Raw genomic sequence first — 13350 nt, 5'->3', positions numbered from 1 at the left:
TATTCGAGAACTTATGATTTTTCCCACATCAACGGGAGATCAACACGATACGTCAAATGTCGCTTGTCGAATAGGGGTCCAGGCCTCTCTGTGAAATAAAATGATTCGTTATTCAGAATCAGAGTCCAGGGCGGTTACTGTCGATCGTTCTATTGTCGTCAAATTCCGTCGCCTTTCTGGAAATGGTAAGATCTTTACCAGCTACAAACAAAAGGAGTACAGTCGGCATCAAAAGAAGCGAAGAGTACACTTCAAAATTATTTAATTTAACTTATCTTTAGGCCCCCCCCCACATCTAGCGTCTTTCGAGCGTCGGCGTCTGTCGGCGTCTGGTCAGCGCTATGGAAAAAGACGTCGCTGCGCAGTCGCGTCGACGTTGCGTCGAGCGCGGCCATACAATTGTAGACGCCGACGCTCGAAAGACGCTAGATGTGGGGGGGGCCTTAATGACACCCGTTGCCCCGTACTTGACACATTTTATTTCGTACAATATAATACCTAATTTATTTTTCAGTGTGTAGGGTGATGGTTAATATTTTTCTAAGCAATTTTTTGATCCTTAGTCACTAAAAAAAGATTATTATACACGGTGTAACATGAGGAAACCGAATAATTTTAACCACGCATTTCTGAGGTCAAAAGAAGTAAAAAATGTAATATGAGTTTAGGTGAATTTCGCCAAAAAAAATTTTTTTGTTTGTTTTGTTTTTAAATTTTTTGGATGTATTTGTATATAAAAAATAAATGTTATAGGTAAACTTGTCACTTAAAATTGATTTTTACATTTTTTTTTCGTATAACCTACTTTTTGCAAAGTGTTACTTGTCATTTTTTGACATCTATCAATAAGGATATTTAGACTACGTCCCATAGCAGCAACATCTCCATCAAAAAGGCCTTTAACACTAAGTAACAATAAAAACTTGTTTTTTTTTAATTAATAATATCTCTTAAACTAGGCGAATTTCAAAAAAGTTTATAGGACATTTTTCTCTCTAAATATGATCAGGAATACGCTATTAAAATTATTCGGTTTACTCATGTTACACCGTGTATAATAATTATTATTCAGAGCCCACTGTGTCCCCCTGCTGGGCAAAGGCCTCCCCCCTCTTTCTCCACTCGTCTCTATTTAGTGCAATATCTGGCCAGCCTCTCAAGAAGGAGTCCAAGAATAAAGGAGGAGGAGGAATAGGTAAATTATAAATTATTTATTGTGGTATTACAGATGTTTTTAAATTGAGATTGTTTAACTTTACAACCTCATATGGACCCTACCAGGGCGTAGCAACATATTAGCTACCTCCATATAAAAGTACTCCTATACCTGCAAATCTTCAGAAAAATTGCTATTGCACGTCAACAACGGTACCTATACATATTATATTCATGGAATGCCCCAAAAATAGATATGACTGTATATGAAAAACAATTGGACTCTGACTGATACTTTTGAATGCGAAATGTAGAGAACTGGTAGAGAACTGGTAGAGATATGTCCCTGAAAAATTATTCCATAGTGGCAGGTACTTTTGGCGTGTCCATCCGTTACTCCCGGTAGAAACAACAAGATCCCTTAATTCATCGCCAGACGTCGCTGAAGAAATTTTGAAGACAAATGTGGCAGAATGTACAGAAATCTTCAAATTTTCGTATGTCTCATCGAATATAGTTCTTAAGACTTTTAGGTCTTTAAATTTAAAGAAAACAGAAGATCTTTGGGGCCTGTCTGTCAAAGTATTAGATTCCATCATTGAGTCAATTACACCATACTTAGCTGAGATTTTCAACAGATGCATTGATGCTGGAATTTTTCCAGATATTATGAAACATAGCAAAATTATCCCTCTGTTTAAATCAGGAACGAGAACAGATCCCACGAACTTTAGACCGATTTCAATACTACCGGCATTAAGCAAAGTGTTCGAGAAACTTATTCTGAATCAACTATTGTCACATTTCAACAGAAACAAACTGCTTGATAGCAATCAATTTGGTTTCACCAAAGGTCGATCAACTACTGACGCCGGTGCGGTACTTCTAAAACACATCTTTGATGCTTGGGAAAAAGCTCAAGATGCTGTTGGAATTTTCTGTGATCTGTCAAAGGCATTTGATTGCGTTGATCACGAAAATTTAAAGAGAAAATTAAGCCGCTATGGGATAAAAGCTAGTGCCCTTGACCTGGTCTCATCGTACCTTTCGGATAGAACTCAGCGAGTAGTTATTAATGGAACTCAATCGGCGGGGTCCCCGGTAGCCCTCGGAGTGCCTCAAGGTTCAATTCTTGGTCCCTTCCTGTTTTTGGTATACATTAATGACTTACCAAAAGTTGTGCAAGATAGACATGATATAGTGTTATTTGCAGATGACACTTCCCTTATATTTAAAGTGGACAGAAAGGAAAATAGCTTCGAGAGCATTAATGACGCGCTATCTACCATTGTAAACTGGTTTACGGCAAACAATTTGCTTTTGAACGCCAAGAAAACCAAATGCATCAAGTTTACGCTACCTAACGTCAAGCAGGTAAATAACGGCAAGATTAAAATAAAAGGTGATACGCTGGAATTTGAGGACCGAACTGTTTTCCTGGGAGTCACTTTAGACTCCAAACTGCAATGGCATGCACATATAGGCACTCTAGCCGGAAAACTTAGTTCAGCAGCCTATGCAGTGAGGAGAATCAAACAGCTGACAAACGTAGAGACGGCCAGGCTGGTATACTATAGTTACTTCCATAGTGTTATGTCTTATGGAATTCTGTTGTGGGGAAAAGCGGCAGATATTCAGACAATATTTGTGCTGCAAAAACGAGCTGTACGTTCCATCTATGGACTGGGCGCTCGAGTATCCCTAAGAGAGAAATTCAAAGAAGTTAACATTCTTACCGTTGCATCTCAATACATACTAGAGAATATTATGTATGTTCGGAAAAACATCCACGAATTCAAGGTTAACAGTGATATCCATAACTATAACACTAGAAACAAACATAAACTTGCCGTGCCCGCCCACCGCCTCCGTAAGGTTAGTACGTCTTTCGTCGGGAACTGTACACGTTTTTATAACAAAGTCCCCACTGATGTAGTGAATTTACCACTTCACAAATTTAAGTCGCACATTAAGCACTCCTTGTTATGTAAGGCGTACTACACTGTAAATGATTTTATAAACGATAGAGATGCTTTTAAGCCGGTAGCTTGATTGGTTTCATTAGTATAATAAGAATTAAATAAATATTGTTTTTTTTTTACACTGAATTAAATATGCTAGTGTCCAGTAGAATTGACACATGAGACAATGATGTTCTCGCTTGATTATATTGTTTAATTTAATTTTAGTTTTGGACACTTGGAGACCTTATACATCTCTAAGTACATATTTATTTATTTGATTTTTATTTTTGATTGTACATACTTACCTATATTTTTAATGTTTCTGACACTTAGAGACCTTTACATCTCTAAGTCAACTTAGGCTAGTAATTATGTGAAGCTATATTACTGTCTTTTTATGTAACATATGAGCACAAAATGCCGTGTCTTACAGCTACATGTTATTACTATTTTAATATTAATATAGGCCGGTAGCTTGAACATGTCATGCTCGCTTAAAAGTCTTTGCTTACGGTGGCGTTGTTGATCGGGTCGCCACTTTCCCGAATGAAGGTTGAGGGAGGCGATGGCTGAGATACGCGTCATACTCGTGAACGGGTGCTGTTTGTGGAGACTGGTCTGTTAAGCTAACACGAGCTATTATACTTAGTAACTTTTATTAATTAATTACAGTGAGACGCCTCATTCTGTTCTCGTATGTTTCTTTTCTTTTAATGAATGTATTAATTATACAGGATATTGACTCTTGGAGACCCTATACATCTCTAAGGATAACTTGATAAACTATATAATCTTATAGTTCTGACACCTAGAGACATTTACACCTCTAAATATTATAGATTTTTTGTGTGTGTTTTTTTATCTGTATTTTGTATGTAATTCGACATTAAGAGACCATATACATCTCTTAGTAATTGTAATACGTTAGATTGAATTGTTAGTTTTAATTTATAAAATTGTTGATGTTATTATTTTTGCTTTTATGTAAATTCAATGTTGACGTGTAAAAGTGCCCTTGTGGCCTATTTGCTGAATAAATGTTGATATTTGATATTTGATATTTGATACTATCAAAGCCGACTGTACTGGCACGAAGTTGCCTTTTAGTAGGGTAATCACTGGAATTACTGGCCCGAATGAAAAATCCTTTGTGGTGAAGATTGAAAGACATTGTTTACAGTTCAGCTAGACTTGGCTGGAAGTCTAGGATAATGTACTTACACGTGCTGAATTTTTTTGCATAGGTTTAGTGGGTAAATAACAATTTATCCTAAGAATGTTGATATAGGTTCAGGATTTTTATCGAATCCCCAGCCATAATTCATACAGACAGGCCTATTCGGATTTCGAGATAATCACAAGATCTTGAGACGATTTAGAGATCAACTAGATCTACTAGTAGAAATCTAATTCATTTTCCGAATCGAGCCAATAGACTGAAGAAGAGAAAAAAGGGGGTATTATTTTAGGTATGGAGTATTATTTTGTTTAACATTTAAATAATTATTTTAAAATTTCTAGTGACCTATCGGTAAGGGCGTGCGACTTTCAAACCGGAGGACCCGGCTCGTATCAATAAGTTGTTCGGAACTTATGTACTTACAAAATATCATTTGATTTTTATTTTACCAGTCGCTTTTTGGTGAAGGACAACATCGTGAGGAAACCGGACTAAAGGACTACTCACGTTAGACCGGACCGTGCCCGAGCCGGAGCTTCCGGCGCGTTTTCTATGGAAAGTATTACGATTACGTGATCGCCTGTCGTGTCATAGAAAAGTAAGCGCCAAAAGCAAAAACCGGGCAAGTGCGAGTCGGACTCGCGCACGAAGGGTTCCGTACCATAATGCAAAAAAAAAACAAAAAAAAGCAAAAAAAACGGTCACCCATCCAAGTACTGACCACTCCCGATGTTGCTTAACTTTGGTCAAAAATCACGTTTGTTGTATGGGAGCCCCATTTAAATTTTTATTTTATTATGTTTTTAGTATTTGTTGTTATAGCGGGAACAGAAATACATCATCTGTGAAAATTTCAACTGTCTAACTATCACGGTTCGTGAGATACAGCCTGGTGACAGACGGACGGACGGACGGACGGACAGCAGAGTCTTAGTAATAGGGTCCCGTTTTACCCTTTGGGTACGGAACCCTAAAAAGTGACATTCGTTTATGATGTGGGGCCGATAGGCACTCTATAAACTCTTCATAGACAAAGGGTTGAGGATTGTATGTTGTACAATGCGGAGAGAGTGAGGAAACAAAAGAATAGTACTAATTAAAAGAGTTTCGGTCTTAATCCAAAAGCTTACCTAACGCGGGGCTTGTTAATCGTGACCGTAAAAGCACTTTTAGGTTGACTCACACTAGACCGGACCGGGCCCGGGCCGAGGCGTCCGACATGTAATTTTCTATGATGGCTGATAGGTGCTTTCCATAGAAAACGAAGCGCCGGAAGCTCCGGCCTGGCCCCGGCCCGGTCTAGTGGCTCTTCCATACTTCTCTGTCGCCCGTCATCGAATGAATCGAACTTGACTAACCTAATATTGTGATTGTTAACCTGAAACATAAGTATATAATACAATGACCTGTGTTCAATAACAGACCCCACTCGTATGTAAGTTAAGATACATAAAAAAAGACTGCTGTATTAACATTAATAACACTAGTATACGATTACGAATATGGCGGAAGGTAGACTTAGTTTTTTTGCCAACAAACTGTTCTGCAGTTTGGCAGATAAGTGCAATAATTACACTGTAATTTTGTTTGGTATAAATGAATTTAAAAAAAAAACTCTTTTCGCCCGTGTTCGCGCTGAGGATGGGAATAAACAAACACAAGAACAATAGGTGAAGCAATTGGAACACTTTACGAGATACAATAAGTTTCGGAATGAACACGACGTTTGTTTGTATGACAGATGTAATTAAAGCGAGAAACTTTCTTTATTTCATTAGCTTGCGTCCTCTTATAGACTTACATATAAACGTACATAATTTAAACCAAAAACTATAATGCTTATGATGAAAAAGCCCTTGAGGCCTACTTACGGACTGCCGTATTCGAACTTCAAGATATTCACAAGAGACGACACGTACTAGGTCCATTCTAGATACGTTATAGTTTAGATATCAACTAGTTCTCCTTTGCAGCGCAATTCGGGCAACCAATGTCACTTTTACGTTAGATAGAGTAAGAGATCTATTAGATGTGAATTGGATCTCTAAGTCATATCCTGTGGAAATCGTTCAAGAGTATCTCCAGAATCGCGCAAATGTCAAATTTGATAGGTTAGATCTTAAACGTATCGTTATAGTATCTTGGCGATGTCTAAAAGATAGGTATCTAATAGATATCTATTTAAAAATCCGAATCAGGCCCAGAATGAATTTTTGAATTTTGATATTAACTAGGTAATGCCATTGCAAACAATGTTTTATTAAAACCAAAACATTATACTTGTTTAATAACCACATCACGAAATAATACCAATTCCGGGTAATTTAATAGCAATTATCTACTGATTTATATTAATTTGTTCCTGTTCAAACAATATACGATGCGAGTCATCAGTTGAAGCGTGTTAATTAGTTGTTTTGCATTTAAAATGGAATTATTTGCATGTTAAAACAATACAAAACAAATTTGAATGAAATATGATTAATTGATTACATACCGTAAAATCACTTAAATAAGTCCAAGAAGCTTTCGACTACGGTTCAAACACAACTCCCATCGGGTGACAAGCAAAAGTCACTAAGTATTATCAAAAAATTAAAGTAACAATACACTTTATTACACTTGTAACACGGTTTATTGTCCAATAATTTAAGGTGTTAGTTAGTGACTTTTGCTTGTCCTTTTATCCACTATTGATGTTGACTGTACACCTTCTATTTATAAACATTCATGTAAATGTATAAAACAATGAAACAATTCAATACAATAAATGTGTTAAATACAGCCAATAAATAAGCTAAATTACCAAATAACTAAGCCAAATGTAATGTAAATAATTCACATTAAAGTCCCCGGCTGGTGTTATCCTGCGGACCCCACATTTGTAACGGGCCCGTTTGGCCCGAAACTAATGCGGCCAATGCGCGGCCATCCATTTTAAATGGGGTTTTAAAGTTGTATTTATGGACACACTGGCTCCGTGGGGCTAAAAACTGTGGCCTGTATCTTTCTTACGGCCCGATTAGAACTTTAAGATACGTCAATTAATAGATCTGGAAACGATATGGATTAGATATGTCAGTGTCAAATGTGGAGTTTCTTCAAACAAATACGTCACTTTTGACACTGACATATCTAATTCATATCGTTTGCAGATCTATTAATTGACGTATCTTAGAGTTCGAATCCGGCAGATAGGTAGGTATTTAAAAAAGAGTAAACAAAATCTACCCTCCAATGGCTTCTTAAGCCAGTTGACGGTAGATGAAAACATTACATAATCTAATAAATAATAATGTAGGTTAAAGTCAGGTCGTCCAGTGACAGATCCAGGTGGTTTTGTATTTGGTTGGTTAATTACTAAATGTTGGTTTATACTATTCTTCTGACGCAGACGAAGAATAATGGAGACCAAGCAACCAAACAGCCTATCGTGACTGCGGGCACTCCAAGTACTTCCGCACCGAGCCTTACAACCTCGAGTGCTGCAGCTTCGAGTACTTCAATAGCATGCGCCGCTACGCCACAAGGTCCGACACTAGTGCAGACATCATTTGGCGTGATCATCGGTGGTCGACTGCAGCTGCCTGCAAGAAAAAAGTCCAAGCAGGTAATATCTTTGCTTTGTACGGAATGCAATGAATATCAAAGCGACCTGTAAAGTGCTTTTGGGGAAACTAAAAAGGTGACTGAAATTTTCCTAGATAAAATACCAGAGCAAGACTATTGCGAAAAACCTTTTAGGGAATCTACAAAGCTAGCAGACAATAAATATGAGGTCTCACAGCCCAATAAGTTCCCTTTAGAGCAAGAAGTCAACTCTGAGTTAGGAAAAACTTCTTTAATTTTCTTTCCTGTGACAATGCATATTTTGTGTGGTTTCTGAAATAAACTATTTTTTCCTAAAAGATTCTTTAATAATATACAGTCCACTCATGCTCTACTACCTACTGAAGCCAAGACCGCTTCAATAACTACCCGGAAATGTACAATTTTTTTTGCTTACTTTTATTTAAGTACTTACCTAAAGATACAGAGCATAATATATTAAGTAGTAGAGGTCAGTCATGGGTACCTACGAAGTCTAGTTAGTATCGATTAGTTTCTAGAAACTTATGTAGTTATAAATATTATTTGATATTTACCCACTAAATAGTTACTTTTCTATAGAATAAAATTTCATAATATTTTTTATTCATCAGGATTTTAATCTTCAAATCAGGGCCGATTTTTTAATTTCGCTCGCTCCTTTTCATGATTTCCCTTTAATAATATATCCGCATTTAAATTCTATATTATATCTAATAGAATTGAAAACGAGTGGTTAATACCACTATATTCCCAATTTCTATCGCACGTATTTCAAATATAGCATTTCGCCGTTTCCCACAGATAGTGACGAAATCGAGCGATTGAAATTCTAAAATCGGTTCTTACTACAGATACTTATGTGAAATTAGCGGAGACATGCTTACTTATGATGATGATGGATGTAGTGTGTAATCTACCTGAGTTTACGGATTGCCTCGGTTCGGTAATACACACACATTATAGAGAAACTAACAGTTTTCAACAAATAACAGATTTCACTTGCACAGATTTGCACGTATGGGGAGGTCCAAGGGGGAGGCCTATGTTCAGCAGTGGACGTCTTATGGCTGAGATGATGAACAGATTAAAAAGTTTGAAGTATTTGTTTGGCCGCATTTTCTTTGGTTCAGAAACCCGACACTTTTCAGGATTGCCATAAAACAAACCTAATAAACTAACCTAACCTACTCGTATCTATGGGATAACCTTACGAAAATCCTGAAAAGTTAACGGTTTCAGTTTTATGACTAATGATAATATGACAAAAAACACATCAGTATTGCGATTCAGCGAGGGAATGCTGCCAGCATCTTTGGCACAATGCCGCGGGGGCCTTTTTTAGATTTATTTTTTATATTATTTTTATCTCGCTCGCACTAACATGCCAGTACGAGCGAGATGCAAAGAAAGTATGTTACACACACGCTAGCGAATAAATCAATGTCAAACTCTTGGTAAGCTGGTAAGGCTACTGATCGGGGGTTAGGGTTAGGAGATAAGGGGTCGGGATAAAGGGGTCGAGTAATGGTGGTTGTAGGGCTGCTGGTTCAGGGCCGAGGGGTACATGGATCAGGAGTTGATACGCTGTGAGGTAGAGTGATCGGGGGGGTTGAGAGATTGGGTCAGTGGCGGGGCGGAGGATGGATTTAGTGTAGTGACAGGAATTGTAATTTCCCAGACGGACTCGAGAAAATTCCTGATTACATATTTATTAAAGTAGATACACGAATTTAGTGTTAATCATGATGTTGTTTTTCATTCATGCGTCGCGTTCTTAACAATGCGTTAAAACTAAAAATGGAAAAATAAAAACTTTTTACAAAAAAAGAAAACCGACTTCAAAAAGGATGAAATAAAATATTATCCATTTTAAGTCTATGCGTTACCAACTGATATGTTTGAAGTCGGTGCCAAGCCAAGTAGTAACAATACCCGTCAAAAATAATCAGCCTTTTATGACTATAAATCCCATTAGAACTGTATTAATAACTATTATAAATGTGTAAGTAATTCTGTATGCCTCTTTGTCGCCTTTTCATGGCTATACAACTGAACCGCTTCAGGTGACATTTGGCAAGAAAGTAAATTCCTTGAATTGTTTTATATTATGAAATGTAGTTCTCTGAATAAGGGACGGGAAATAACTTCAGTCCCAATCTCACGCTTGCGTGCCGACTAACATGGTACGGACTGTGCTAAGAAGGTTTGATCGTGTGTTCTGAGGTGTGTTCTTAGGTACATTCGACGTCAAAGATATGGTTACACTTTTGCACCTTACTCCTTTGTAATAAGACGAAAAGTGTAAACATATTTTTAACGTCAACTGTACCTACAGAAAATACGTTAATTGTCGTCGTGTAAGGCAAACCAACGTACATCCTTATCGATTCGCACCAAAATCATGGTATGCTTCCAAAGTTGGCTTGGCACCGACTTCAAACATATCAGTTGGTAACGCATAGACTTAAAATGGATAATATTTTATTTCATCCTTTTTGAAGTCGGTTTTCTTTTTTTGTAAAAAGTTTTTATTAATTTTAGATACTGTACCCTAATATGTAGTTTACATTAACCTTTTGTATACCAATAAAGGAAACCAATTCGTAATGATTAATTAACAAATCTTTACTCAAGCATACATACATAGATGTTTTAGAAATCGAAATCATGTAATATGAGTTTTGACGAATAAAGAGAACCTTATGCGGGAAAAACAACACATTATGACTTAAAATATAATATCGAACTTAGATTATGTACCTACTCTTTGTACAAATCTAAAAATACATTAAGTGAACACAATATCCTTTTGAAAAGTTAATAGTGTGTATTGAGTGCAGGCTTAGGTGCAGCCGAGCTGAGAGGCAGGGGAGCTTGGGAATTAACTCAATGTATTTAAGCTAGACTCTATTGTCAGATGCACTAACATTTTCCGAGGGTGAGGTTGAGAATAAATAAGGGCCGGGCCCGGGCCGGAGCTTCCGGTGCTTCGCTTTCTATGGAAAGCACCACGTGTTCACCGATCACCAGTCATACAAAAATATGTGTCGGGCACCCCGGCTCGGGCCCGGACCGTTCTGCGGTGAGTCATCCTTTACACATTGACTATAGCACCTATACCTATTTTAACGAGTTCGAGCTAGGAGCTTAAATATAATCACGCAATGAACACTAATTAATACATGTGTATTCCAATTCAATTCCAATTCCAAATTATATTTATTTGTTAAACATAGGTAGGTACATCAGTAGGTCTTCTTCTTCTTCTTCTCAGCATATTTGCGTACACTGCTGAACATAATATGCCTCTTTCATGGATTTCCATGTTGTTCTGTATGCGGCGGTTCTATGCCAGGTCGGCCCTGCCGTCTTTCTAATGTCGTCCGACCATCTGGCTCGTGGTTTTTGCGTCCCTCCGGCTTCCCAGTCGAGGTCTCCAGAACGTACTCGCTGGCCCCATCGGTCGTCATCCCTGCGGCAGATATGGCCGGCCCATTCCCACTTCAGTTGCGCAATTCTTTTGGCGATATCGGTAACAGTAGGTAAACAGGGATCATTAGTGTAAACAGGGCTCAAACTGAAGGCCGCACTTATCCCTATTGATATTATTATTATTCACTACAGCTACAGTAACATCTTGTTTTGCTGTCTAAAGACGTCAAAGCGCCTATAAGAGTTTTACGAGCAATGCGTCAATAAAGCAGATTTATACCGGAGACAGACAGAAAGCCGACAGGGGGAGACAAACAAGACGGACAAGTTAATTTTGTCGCCACTAGATTCTAGTCATGTTTACGTAAAAGTTGCAATATTATGTCGCTATATCGGCCCGTTTCGAACTTTAAGATACGTCAAATATTACATATCTAATCAATATCGTATCTAGACGTATCTTATTTAGTGCTAGCGGTTGACCAAAATCAGCTGCAAATGGTGTTAAGGCACTGGTCCCACCGCGAGCTAGTAAGCTATGAGCTATCGGCTATAAACACGAACAAAAGATAAGCACTCCCGTGTAAATAAAAGAGACACGGCGATATTTATAGCTCACCGCTGGGCGAGTAACTAGTGGGCGTGCCGATTTTCATACCTCTAACACCATTTGCAGCTGATTCCCGAATTTCACGGTGTACCGTTATTACTAATAGTTCGATTCAGGCCGTATGTCACGCAAATTGATAAAGGATAAAAGAAAAAAAGGATAAGTAACTAAGCAATGATTGGCCCTCTTCGCCAATTATTCGGAATGTCGCCTATTAACTATGTAAAAGTTAGTCGCTCTATATTTAACATAATTTGGTTTAACAATTTTTAGCAACGATATAGATATTCAGTCAGAAGTATTATTAAAACAAAAATATATTATGAAATACATACATATATTATGTCATTTTAATTTCAAAATGTCGTTTTAAACATGAGAGTTTTGACTTCGGAACTTGTGCGGAAGTGGTTTTTTTTTGTCGGAGAGTTAGTGAGACTAATATATTTACAATTATACCTATATTTTTATATTACGTTAGGTACTGTAGGTAATAATTTCAAACCGCCTCTTCTTAGAGTTTAATTAATTTCCTTAGTCTTATAATACCATCGAGGCGTTGTGGCGTAAAAAGGCCAGACTCAAATATTCTCGGAAAATCTGTCTTTTCTTTGTTATTTGGTAATGGTTATTTCCGTCGTCTAATTACATAGGTTTTAGCGGAATTAACTTTACTGTCAAGTTTTTATTTTAGATCTTATTCCTTTGTAATAAGGCCCTTTCTAACATATCTTTGACTCGATCTTACTGAGTTTATTGACGTTGAAAGAAAAACGCAGTTGTCTTTAATATAAAAGTCTATAAAATTTAATATCGGATTTATTATTAAAACGGTAACTAATACTTACCAGACATAGATACGTATTACGTTTGCCAAGTTTCATGTACCTATTTAATTTAAGCATGTCGTTTTAAAATGAGAGAGTAAATTCGATTGTATTGGGAGCGGCTTTTAGCTGGCGGTTCGTGTGATTCTTAAAATTTTAACTTTACTCACCGGAATGTATGAAAAAGCCAACAATTTTTCACTATTAGCCTATAGCAAAAGTTGTTCAGTATGATCTATAAATTCACTACGCAGAGTATGGCTGGTGGTTAAAATTTTACCCTGTAAGTGTACACTGTAAAACTACTACGTCTACATTTCGATTGCACCAGGTGCTTCACTTTTCATCCAACACAAGTCTTAAAACGTTCTCTTAACTGATTACCCTTTAATCATGATGTCTTCCTGAAATTCAGCCAAGCAACTTTATTATGCCAAGGCAGGCACGAGACACCATTCCGAGACAATGCCAAGTACCTGCATCTTAGACATTGTGTCTGCCTTTAATAGCGCCAAATTGCGTTGATCCCTTCCTAGTGGCAATTAAAACACTCGTCTATGAGCTTAGGGAGGTCTAGTCATGGTGGGCGTG

The sequence above is a fragment of the Cydia fagiglandana genome, chromosome 9 (genome assembly GCF_963556715.1).
Source record: "Cydia fagiglandana chromosome 9, ilCydFagi1.1, whole genome shotgun sequence".
NCBI classification, from domain to species: domain Eukaryota; kingdom Metazoa; phylum Arthropoda; class Insecta; order Lepidoptera; family Tortricidae; genus Cydia; species Cydia fagiglandana.
This window is presented reverse-complemented; position numbering follows the sequence as displayed.